Source organism: Monodelphis domestica, chromosome 1, assembly GCF_027887165.1.
Source record: "Monodelphis domestica isolate mMonDom1 chromosome 1, mMonDom1.pri, whole genome shotgun sequence".
Lineage (NCBI taxonomy): Eukaryota > Metazoa > Chordata > Mammalia > Didelphimorphia > Didelphidae > Monodelphis > Monodelphis domestica.
The window spans coordinates 496,055,602-496,068,826 of NC_077227.1; positions in this window are offsets into that span (position 1 = coordinate 496,055,602).

Genomic DNA, 13,225 nt, shown 5'->3' on the forward strand with positions numbered 1-13,225 from the left:
TGTTTTTGTTAATTTCTCTTGCCAATTGATTCATATACCTCATACCTCAGCCATACATCCCTAAGTGATCCTGTATTTGTCAATCACCCTCTTAACGGGGGAATGTAAAAAATATCATTTAATTGCAAAGTTTAAATTCTTTTTGAGAAGAATTTTAGGTAAAGAAGATGCTACCTCTCTGAATCCAGAACTGAACTGTTGGAGAAGATACCATGAAGAAGCCTCCAAATCAGACAGCTGCACAAAAATTGAACTTTAGGTGTGGTTGATTGAACATTTATTTGTATGTATACTTTCATGCCAAAGGGGACTGCCCCCTAACTGGCTTTTTGTCAATGCATTCAGCAATTATTGGTTTTGTTTTTTTTCTCTAATCCTCAAATTACTGTAATGTTTAAGTTGATTATGTTCTCATGATCCTTTTTGGGGAAACTTCGCCCCCAACAACGATCAAATGGGGGGAATGTAAAAATAGACTTGAACTCTGGACTTCAATCCCCACAAGCCTTTGCTCCACTTCCCCAGAATGCTTTGTAATCTCACCTGGGCCGAGATCGAGAAGGGATTTAAGCTGATTGCAAAGGCTTTTAAGCTTTCTTTTTGGACTTCCATTTTGGAGCAGAGGTGTCTCTTCCATGATGTGAGGTTATCTTGTCTAGGCCTCTGGCCTAGGCACATGTTTTTTCTCATTCTGTATTTTCTTTAATCCTTAATCTTCAATAAACCTCTAAAAATATAATACTTCTTGCAGAGAGAAACTAATTTCTACCTGCCTCAGTCTCCCTTAAATTTTAATCTTTACAAGGAAAAATATGGAAGAAGGAGACTTGGTTGTTCCAGATCTCAAACTATACTATAAAATAGTAATTATAAAAATGATCTGGTGCTGGCTATGAAATAGAGTGGTGGATCAATGGAATAGATTAGGCAATGAATATTTAGCAATTAATGTCCATAGCAACTTGGTGTTCAATAAACCAAAAGATCCAAGTTTTTTTGGGAAAGAAACTCACTATTTGACAAAAACTACTGGAAACATACTGGAAAGCAGTATGGCAGAGACTAGGCATGGACCAACCTCTCACATGACAAACCAGGATAAATCCAAAATGGATACTTGATCTAGAAATAAAGGGTGGCGTCATTAACAAATTAGAGGAACATGGAATATGTCAGACATATGTATAAGGGAAAAAATTTTTGACCAAACAAGACAGAGAATATTACAAAAATGAAATAAATACTTTTGATTACATTAAATTAAAAAGTTTTAATACAAATAAAACTAATGTGGCCAGGATTAGAAGTGAAGCAACAAATATGGAAAAAAGTCTTAAAGCAAGTATCTCTGACAAAAGACTCATATATATATATATATATATATATATATATATATATAAATATATAAATTGAGTCAAATTTATAAGAATATAAAGCATTCCCCAATTCAAAAAATGGTCAAAGAATATGAATTGGCAGTTCTTAGAGGAAGAAATTAAAACTATCCATAGTCAGATGAAAAAAATGCTCCAAAATCACTATTAATTAGAGAAATGTAAATTAGAACAACTCTGAGATACCACCTCACACTTACCATATTGGCTAACATGAGCAAAAAAGAAAATGATAAATGTTGGAGGGTATGTGGGAAAATTGGGACAGTAATGCACTATTGGTTGAACTGTGAACTAAAATACCATTCTGGACAACAATATGGAACCAGGCTCAAAGCTCCACAAAACTATGCATACGCTTTGATCCAGCAATACCACTACTGCGTCTGTATCACGAGAAGATCAGAGATAAGAGGAAAGACTTACCTGTACTTAACTATTTTTAGTAGTTCTTTTTGTATTGGCAAGAATTGGAAACTGAGGGAGTTGTCCATCACTTGAGGAATGGATGAACAAGTTATGGTATATGGTTGTAATGGAATACTAATGTGCCATAAGGAATTATGAACATGAGTTCAGAAAAATCTGAAAAGATTTATATGAACTGATACAAAGTTAAGTGAGCAGAATCAGGAGAACAATGTATACTGTAACAGAAATATTATATAATGATTAACTGTGAAGGACTAGACCATTATCAACAAAACAAGTATCCAAGATAACCACAAGGGACTCATGATGAAAATGCTATCCACAGCCAAAGAAGGAACTAGTTAAAGTCTGGTTGCATAACAAAGCATGCCATCCACCATTGTGTCATATGTGACTTCTATCATTACATGAACGATATAAAAGAAATATATTAAAGTATGAATGTATCCTATATCAGACTATTCATCACCTTGGGGAGGTAGTGAGGGGAGGAAAGGAGAAAGTTAAACTCTAAAATGTCAAAAAACAATTGTCAAAAATGGTTTCTATCTTGGGGCAGTTGGGTGGCTCAGTGGATTGAGAGTCAGGCCTGGAGATGGGAGATCCTGAGTTCAAATCTTGCCTCAAACACTTCCTAGTTGTGTGACCCTGGGCAAGTCACTTAACCCCCATTGCCTAGCCCTGACTGTTCTTCTGCCTTAGAACCAAGACACAGTAGTAATTCTAAGGCAGAAGGTAAGGGTTTAAAAATAGTTTCTATATGTAACTGAAAAAATTATATGCCCATTTGACCTTATTTTTTAATATTATGTGTGATGTTAGTCTATACTGTTTCTGCAAAACTGCTTTCCATTTTTTTCTAGCAGTTTTTATCAAATAGTGAATTCTATCTCAAAAGTTGGATTCCTGCATTTTATCAAAGAATAGATGGTGATGGATTATAATAGCCTTAACTATTTGTATGTCTTTTACCCAGTCTATTCCACTGATCTCCCATTCTGTCTGTTAGCCAGTACTAGCTTATTTCAATGTTAATCATTTTGTGTGTGTGTGTGTGTGTGTGTGTGTGTGTGTGTGTGTGTGTGTTTGTAGATACTATAATCACTGAGAAAAAAAGATATATTCCTTTCTATTCCCAGTTGGTTTTCTCCAGAGGTCTATCAAGTCTAATTTTTCTGAAATTATATTCATCTCTTTAATTTATTTCTTGTTTATTTTATGGTTAGATTTGCCTAGTTTTGACAGTTGAGGTGTCCTTCTAGTATGGTTTTACTGTATATTTTCTCCTGTAACTTACTTAAGTATTCCTTTAAAAATTTGGAGACTATGATGATAAGGGCTGATTATAGGGGCCCTCGAGTGAGTTCTTAGTTGTTTGTAAGCCCAGGTACACTGAGGTACAGATGACTGGTGATCAAATTTTACAGCTTCTCCTGTCCAGCAGGAGTAGTTATCTTTGAGGCTTGAGTCTATGTTAGTGAACACATGCTGGTTTAAAGAGACAAACACAAAACCAAAGAGCAGTAATGAGAGAGAGAGAGAGATGCAGAAAGAAACTTTTAGAGGCAGTTGGAATGTGATTACCTAGGGAAGCCTTCTTAATATACAGTCATAAGGAGCTCAGTTTATTGGTGGATAAAAGGCTATATTTATACAGAATTTCCATACTGAGAACAAAGAACACATATTCAGCAAAAGATTACATATCAAAAGTATCCATTGCTACTTGGCGCATCAGTCATCAAGGAAAGGTTAACATACATATTTTCTATATGTCAATTGAGAGTATTCAAGCCTTATCAAAGTATGCAGACCAGTTAAAAGTACACAACTGCATAAGGGAGTAAATACACTCAATAATACCTAACTAAAAGGTTTCTCTTTGGTGTGCTATCCAAGACATGGGATAGTGCTGGTGACAGGGTAGAGCAGTTCACTCTGTCCTTGTAGAAATAACTCAAAGTTTGTGATAACTAGTCAGGAATTTTCTGGGAGTAGAATTTGAATAGGATGCATTGAAAAGTATGAAAGTCATTTGTGTCTGAGATAAAACTTAAAGGTTATGTTAATCTGGTCAGTAATATTTCAGTCCATCAGGAATGTTTTAAGCCAATTAATTAGAAAAGCCACATGTCTATGATATGATTGATGGACCTCTAGGTTCATGACTTGGTCCTTACCAGGAGTCTGGGATAGATTTTACAAAGCATGTCTCTTTCTGCCTCTGGGGAATCCTCATGGATCTATCACTATACCATTTGGTGTGTATATGTTTTGTATTAATATTACTTCATTTTCTATGGTACCTTTCATCAAAATGTAGTTTTCTTACTTACCTCTTTTAAATAGATCTATTTTTGCTTCTGCTTTGTTTGAAATTATAATTGTTACCTTTACTTCATTTACTTCAGCTAAAACATAATAGATTCTACTTTGGTCCCTTACCTTTATTTTGTGGGCCTCTCTGCTTCAAGTGTGTTTCTTGTAGACAACATATGGTAGGATTTTGTTTTTTAACAACTTCTATTATCTGCTTTTGTTTTATGAGTAAGTTCATCCCATTCATATTCCAGTTATGATTACAAACTAGATATTTTGCTTCATCCTATTTCCTCCCCCTCCATTCATCTTTTTCTTTCATCTTGTCCTTCATCTTTCATCTTGTCCTTCTTCAAAAGTATTTTCCATCTGACCACTGCTTCCCCTAATCCACCCTCTCTTATATCAGCCTCCCACTTCTCTTCCTTTCCTGAAGAGTTAGATAGATTTTTGTACCTAACTGAGTATGTATGTCACTTCCTTTTTCAATCAATTCTGATGAGAGTTTGGTTCAAGTGTTGCTTACCATTCAGGTCCTTCCCTTTGCCCTCAGTGGTAAAAACTCTCCCTCTTTTATGTGAGATTTACTCCATTCTAACTTTACCTTCCCCTTTCTTTCTTGACCCTTAATTTTGTTTTTTGATATATCATCCCATCATTGTCAATGCACGTATGCCTTCAATGTATACTCCTTCTAATTACCCTAGTAATGATAAAGTTCTTGGGATTTTTAAATATCATCTTTCCATGTAGGAATGTAAACAACTTAATCTTACTGAATGCCTTATGACTTCTCTTTTCTGTTTGCTTTTTATACTTCTCTTGAGTCTCATATTTGAAAATCAAATTTTTTGTTCATCTCTGGACTTTTCATCAGGAATGCTTGAAAATCTTATATTTCATTAAATATCCATCTTCTCCTAAAGGATTATACTGTTTCCCTGTGTAGGTATTCTTTGTAGTAAACCTTACTTCTTGGATTTATGGTCATATTCTAAACTTTTAGATCCTTAATTGCAGAAACTGCTAAATCCTGTATTATCCTGACTGTGGCTTCACAATATTTGGATTGTTTCTTTCTGACTACTTGCAGTATTTTTTCCCTGATCAGGGAACTCTGGAATTTGGCTAGAATATGTGAGGACAGTCAGAGGCCTCCATCAAGCAATGTTCTGGAAAGCCTAACCCCCTCACCCCCCAGCAGCAAAATTCTGGGGTAGCCATCGTTTAGCTAAAGGCCGACATGTAGTTTACTCCTCACCTGAGGCTTCAACCCTTCCTTCTCCCTCCCCCCCCCCACTTTGCTGAAACTGTATGTTCCTATCAAAACCTACTGATGCAAGCATTCTCTGGGAATCTGGGTTAGTTGCTTCCATATCAACATAATGATTTATCAGCCTACAGAAAACTTTGTCTAGATTCAATGAAGTAAACCAAATCCTTTGTATCAAACTTGAAAATCATTTACCTTCATTGTATAAGTGGAAACTTGTGAAAAATCCCCCGCTTGCTTCCCCCCATATAAAAGTAGATGTAACTTCCAATAAAGTGCTTCTGGTTGCTATCAGTGCCTCTAATCCTCTTGACCCCCAATGGTGTCTGTGTCATTTTCCATTGCCACCTTTTCTGGACCCTAACTGAGTATGTCATAGACTTGACAAGAAAATTTGTGGGAGTTCTCATTTTGGGATCTTTCAGGAGGTGATTAATGGATTATTTCAACTTCTGTTTTACCCTCTGGTTTGATAACATCAAGGGCAGTTTACCTAAAGAATTTCTTAATCCTTCATGTTTCTCCTGTAGTTTTTATTCATAATTTAATCTTGGGTGATGCTTTGGATTTCTCTGACATGTTACAACCCTCTCCCCTAAAACAAAAACAACAATAACAAAATTCCCAATAAGTCATAGGTGATCATAGATTTAGAGCTAGAAGGAACCTAGAGGAGTCAGTTCCAGATGCTCATTTTAAGATTTGAGGTAATAGCCACTGGGGAGAATAAGAGATTTTCTCAATATTGCTCAGGTAGTATATGTGGTAGAACTAGGACTCAAACTCATGTTCTCTGATTCCAAACCTAGCATTCTTTCCACTGCAGTCTTACTAAAGAATTCTCAAAGCATTTTCCCCCCCTCCCCAATATGTTATGTATTTGTTATATCTTATTTTTGGGTCAGTTCCATTTCACATAGAACATTCTCCAGTGACTCAGTCTTTTCTAGCAACTTAATCATGTTTTATTTTGTGTTATTCTGATCAAAAGTCAGCATGACATAGTGTGTGAAACAGGGTCAAACTTTAAGTCATGATCATTGAGGTTCAAGTCCTGCCATTGACACATACTTGCTCTGTGATCCTGGCCAAGTCACTTAAGCTCTTATTCCATCAGACAAGACTCCTAGACTGTCACAGATCATAGGATCACACATTTAGAGTCGGAAGGGACCATAGAATCCAATGTTCTTATTTTATGGATAAAACTGAATCTTAGAGAGGTTAAGTGACGTGTTTAGGATTACATATTCAGGAAGTAATAGAGACAGAATTTGAACTTCCTGATGTTTAGCCCAATTCTCTACTCACTATATCACCTAGCTGTATCAAATGAATTGTAAATCTGAATCAATGGTTGAATCCCCATTACTGAATTATAAGTTTGGACATTCAAGGGAAAATATCATCATCTCTGCTTATTTTGTCTTCCATTAATGTCCTTTGATGCCTCATTATGATGTTCCATAATGCTGATACTGTATTCTCAAAGGCTCTGCCTGTGGAGGACAAGTGCTAAAAGGTTGCACTACTCTAGGAAGCCTTTGAGAATTGGTCTTATAACACACTGTGTGTCTGCTCTCTGAACAACAATCTAAACCACACAAGGAAGCTCATTACCAGGTTGGCTATAGGATAATGACTTTTTTAGCCACAGCAACACTTCATGTTCCAAGCTCATTTGCCTTGTTGTAGAGTGGTTGTAGTCTTTGTCAATGGAGGAATCACTCAAATCCATTTTTTACAAAGGCCAAATAAAAGTTTATTGAATTGAATTGGACATGAATATACCATTGTTTGAATTTAGCTCATTTGTAGGTAATTAGGAAGAGGCCAACAGATGAGAGCAAGAGATGCAGGCCAGGTGATAGTTTAGCTATGTGAATTCAGGACTGATTGAATTATTGCACTCAAAGTATGGGGTTTAATAGAGTTGTCACCTTGGGGCATGTTTCGTGGAAAACCACAGAGCTCTGTCCATGGTTCTATTCACTATTTTAATCAGTTAAAGGCCTAAATAGAATGCTTATCAAATTTGCAAATGTCATATAATGAGCAAGGATAGTTAATATGAACAGACTAAAGATTTTAAAAGGTGTTGATAGGCTAGTTCATTTAGAGAATTAGAATATTCACAGAAGCATAAATTCTTGCAGTATAATTGAAAAGAAAAAGAAAACAGTTAAATAAACAAGTACAGGTGATATGGGAAGTCCCACTAGACAACCGTTAATAGTTCCATTCTTCATTCTTCATTAGCAGCTCTGCTAATGTTCCACTCCATGCAACAACACACCCCTCTACCAGCTACCTCCATCTTTTTAGCTTCCTTTTGTGTGTTGATTTCTTCCATTAACTGGAAATTCCTCAAGGATAGGGAATATTTTCTTCTTTGTATCTTCTGTGTTTAGCACAGTGGCTGGAATATAGTAGGCACTTAATAAACATTTATTGAATTTAATTGAATTGATATGAATAAATCTGGGGGGTCTTAATGTTATGGTTAGAGAAGCATTTCATCTAGGACCTTCCTGATATACTCTGCCTTGCTCATAATTGTGCTCAGTTCTGGGCTTCACATTTTAGAAAGGATAAACTGGAGTGATTCTTTGAAGAAATGATCCTAACTGATTATTTAGCATCTCTCCTTGTGCCTTGCCCCTAAGTCTACTCTTCAGTCTCACTATAACCACCACCCCTCAGTGTTCTCTCAAGTCATAACTCTTGCTCTGACTTCATTTTCTCTGTTTCCCAGTCCTGACCATATAGTTAACTAGTTCAAAGATACACTGTTCTATATACTCAGATCCTTGACCCTGTTGCCACTTGTGACTTATTATGTCTGGATTATCCTTACTAATTCTTCTCTGTTCTTTCTACTGAATGGTGATGGAGAAAGCCACAAACCTGTGCTAATTGGGTCCACTACAAATTTGTTTTATGAGATCTCAACTGGACCTTCAACTGCTGCAACAAGGGTCACCTTTTACTCTTGCCTAAATGTCCAAATCCACATAACTTATTGTTTTAAACCTGTTTCCTTTCCTCAGCTTTCCTGCAGCACCCTCTTTTATCTCAGGAGAGAACCTCTCATTTTACTTTACTGAGGAAATAGATGCCATTTACTCACTCTGAGCTCTCTTGCCTTTTTCTATTCTGTTTTTAAACATTCATTGACATTTCCCCACATTCTCTCCTCTTTTGCGATAGTCTCTATTGAAGATGTATCACTATTCAACAAGGCCAACTTCTCTATTTGGGTCCTTGATCCGATCCTCTTGCATTTTCTTCAGAAATATGACCCCTGAATTGCTCCACTTTTCTCTAAATGTCAATCTTTACTGGCTTCTACTCTGTGGCCCAACAGCCATGCTCTTCTCCACCTATTCTTAAAACAAACAAACAAAAAATGAACAAAAAAACTCTCCAAACCCCCTTCTCTTGACCCTACCATTCCTTCAAGCTCCTTTCTCTTTCTCTCTTGCATATATCTCAATCTTCTAGAAAAGGCTGTTTATATTCCTCATTACTTCTCTTTTCACTAATATTTCAGTCCCTTGAAATCTGACTTCCAATTTTGTACCTAAATTGAAGTTGCTTTCGCTAAGGTTATAAATGAACTATTAATTGAAAAATATGATTGCTTCTTATTGTTTCTCATCTTTTTTCTCTCCCTTATTTCCCTCCTTCTAACTTTCTCTCTCCTTCTTTCCTCCCCTCCCTCCACCCCCAATGTTTTAATCACTTGGATTATTGCAAAAGTCTCTCATTTGGTCCCCCTGCCTCTCAGAGCTACCAAATTTATATTCTTAAAGCATTTTTCTGACTGTGTTGTTGTTCAGTCATGTATGACTCTTTATGACTCTTTTTTGGAATTTTCTTGGCAGAGATGGTTTGTCATTTCTTTCTCTAGCTCATTTTACAGATGAGGAAACTGAGGGAGACAGGGTTAGTGACTTGTACAAGGTCACATAGCTAGGCAGTGTCTGAGGTCAATTTTGAACTCAGGTCAGCAGACTGTAGACTCAGTGCTCTATCTGCTGTACCACCTAACTGCCCCAAGGAGTCTACTTATGGATAGTTTTAATTTTTTGTTGATACTTTGATTTTGGTTAATGATTGTTTTTTAAAATCTCTTGAAAGCCAATTCTAGTTTACTTTTCCAGGTTTATCATATGATGTTCTCTCTCAGGTGTTTTATGTTCACCCAAATTTCCCTATTCATTGTTCTTTGTATACAACATTCCTTATCCTATTTCAGTGCTTTTCTACAGATAATAATGTATCCTCTGTGCTAGAATGCACTCATTTAAAAAAATTCTTACTTTCTGTCTTAGAATCAATAGTAAGTGTAGTTTCGAAGGCACAAGAGTGATAAGGGCTAGGCAGTTGGGGTTAAGTGGCTTGTTCAGGATCACAGTGTCTGAGGTCAAATTTGATCCCAGGACCAGAGTCTTCAGGTCTGATTATCAACTGAGCCACCCATTTTCCCCTAAGATGCACGCTTTAAGAATCCCAACTTTTATTAATAAAATAAAATTATTATTCATTAATAATATATAATAATTATTATTTAATTAATTTAGTTATTAAATTAATCCCAACTTTTATCATTATGTGTTAGGCACTGGTCTAGACACTTTACAAATATTATCTCATTTGATCCTTCCAACAACCCTGGGAGGTAGGTGCCATTATTTTCTCCATTTTATAGTTGAAGAAACTGAGGCATTCAGAGGTTAAGGTACTTGCCCAGGGTCACATAGCTAGTAAATGTCTGAGACTGGATTTGAACTTGGGATTTCATGACTCCAGATCAAACACTCTATCCACTCTGCTGCCTAGTTGTTTCCTTGCCTCTGCTCTTAGAATTTTAAATTTCCTTCAAAGCTCAGTTCAAGTACCACTACCTACCTGAGGACTCCCTTAATGTCTACGGCCTCCAATGATCTCCCTTGACCTCAGAAATTACTTTGCATTTATTTTGATTTACTTATCTTTGTATTGTCTTCTAGCTCCTACTATGTACATCTCCAGAGAAAGAGCCCACAAAAAGAAATAAGCACAATATAGTTTTATATATACATATATCTTTTTGTCAAATAATGCTTTCTCTAAGAGGGGGGAAAGGGAGTAAAGGAGATACCTGGGTATTTTAACATAACAAATAAACAAGTAAATAAATTTAGGTTTAAAACGATGACACCTTTAGGCAGGAAATGCTACATCTTTGTCTTTTTAATCTTTGTTGTTATGTTGTTATTTAGCCAATCAGGCATGACCAACTCTTTGCCATCTCATGCACCATACTGTCTGTGGATTTCCTGGACAAAGATACTGTAGTGGTTTATAATTTCCTTCTCCAGTGGACTAAGGCAAACAGTGGTTGTGACTTGCCCAGGACTCAAGTCTTCCTGAATCCCGGCTGGATACTCTATCTATTGAGCTACCTAGCTGACTATTTAGCACAGTGCCTGGAGTAGAATGAATGCTTAATAAATGCTTGTTAAATGAGTAAATCAAAGAGACTTGATCCCAAAACATAAACTTCAGTTTGTAAGGGTGGGCCCCATGCATAGTAGGTTTGCATCATGTAAAGGAAGAGTACCTTTCAGATCTGACTTGATCATTTTCTAATTCATAAGAACATGAAACTTTGAGTAGACTGATTAAGTAAAGAATGTGAACTTTGAGTAGCATAATTTGCCTATGAAAAATCCAGGAAAGCAGAGATTTTGAATTTGTATCCAAGGCATAGGTTATTGCTTCACTTTTACATGGACCTTCTGGAGAAATTTAATGTTTGTTTGTTTGTTTTTATAATGGAGGATTTTGAACCTCAGATTTGTTTTTGATTATTGGGCAAATCACTCTTTTCTGCTTATTATTGGATAGTCATTCTATCTTAGGATGAGTCCTTGAGGGGATCCCAACCCTGAATAAGGAAGAAGGGTCTAGCGGAGAGGTTCAAGGTCAATGGAGTTGAGAATATTTAGCATCGAGAAGAAATGATTTTGCTGGTGGTGGAGAGGGTAGCGTCAAAGATTTATGCCTTGCCCTACTAAGGGGTCATCATGCAGAAAAGGAATTTTATAGAAGAAAGATTAAACATGTTTTGCTTATCTCCCAAGGATAGGAGCAGGACCATAGGCAGAAGTTACAGAGAAGGGCCTATTGTAGCTTGATATGAAGAAAAACATTCCAAACATTTAGATCTTCCCAAACTGACATGAGTTGCCTTGGGAGGTAGTGTGCTTTCTATCACAATAGGTGGGAGTCAGAATGATCACTTGTCAGAGATATTATAGAGGGGAATCCTGTTTTAGACATGCGTTAGTTAGACTAGCTGACCTCTGAGGGCTCTTCTGCCACTGAGATTTTGTGATTTTGTTTTTCTTCTTTACTAACTTACTTATGGCCTTAAAAAACCCTTATTTTTTGTCTTAGAATCATTACTTCATATCATTTCCAAGGCAGAAGAGTGGTAAATGTTGGGCAATTGGGATTAAGTGACTTGCCCAGGGTCAAATAGCTATGAAGTATCTGAGGTCAAATTTGAATCCAAGACCTCTCATCTCTAGACCTGGCTCTCTATCCACTAGCCACCTAGCTGCCCCCTTACTTATGGCCTTAAATTACTTTCTGTTTCTAAGCTTTAGATTCCTCATTGATAAAGCAAAATGACTGGAATAGATGATCCCTAAGGTGTCTTCCAACTCTAGAAGAAATATAGTAAAACCTTTGAGGGAAGGGACCATGTCTTATTCATCCTCATAGTGCCAAGCACCCAGTGCAGTATTTTATACATGACTATGATTTCATGGATGTATGATCTAATTGAGGTTGATATTATCTCCAATTGTCTTATGTAGTTCTCAACCCATCAAGCTCAACTGCTGTCCAGGATCTCTTAATTACTCTAGAGGAGGATGAGGAGGATGAGGATGAGGATGAGGAGGAAGAGGAGGAGGAGGAAGTCTATTGATATTTTTTGAGTAGCAACAGAACAATTGTACCTTCCTTCCTCTCCTTATATGGTTGACCCACTTCTTTTTCTGATCATATATCTCTGATGATATCTTTTACTCAGCCTTGCAAATAGTAGATAATAAATGAAGGAATATAAGCTCTTCATCTCCCTAGTCTTGCTCATTTCCCAGGTGCTCTACTGTTAATTTACTGACTTTATTTCTCCTCTGAAGCCATTTAGCATTTGAATTTCTGTAATTAAATCCCCGGAAAATCAGAATATTTTTCCCTCTTAAAAATTTACATGAAATGAATGCTTCACTTTTTTCAAATTAATCATCAAGCCCTTATTCTTTCCCTCTTTGCATTGTTTGCTTTTTGTGGGCTCTCAGTTTTTCCCCTTTTATTTCAGTCACAAGTGATTGCTAATAGCTAAGAGCAGCAGGAGACTACTACTCAGTTCCCAGAGAATACTTCTGGGTATTGGGAACATGAAGGGGCAGCTAATTGCCTGGAGGAATTACTAGGAATTGACATCTGCACCAAGAGACTCTTTCACAGCTCTATCTAGTGGTAGACAGAGGAGGAGGAAGAAACACAGTTTGATAGGCTGGTTTGTTTTTTTTTTTGTCTCCTTGACACTTTTTAGTTATTTTAAGTGAATGCCCAGAGAGCCAGGGGATAAAGGTTTGAGCAAATTCATAGTTATTAAAAAAAACTGATCTTCTCAGCATCAATCAAAGATCAAACATACCCATAGGAGAAAAGCAATGAAGTTCCTGTGCTCTTCACTTTATGACAACTTTTCATCAATGATAAATCTCCCAATTTTATGTTA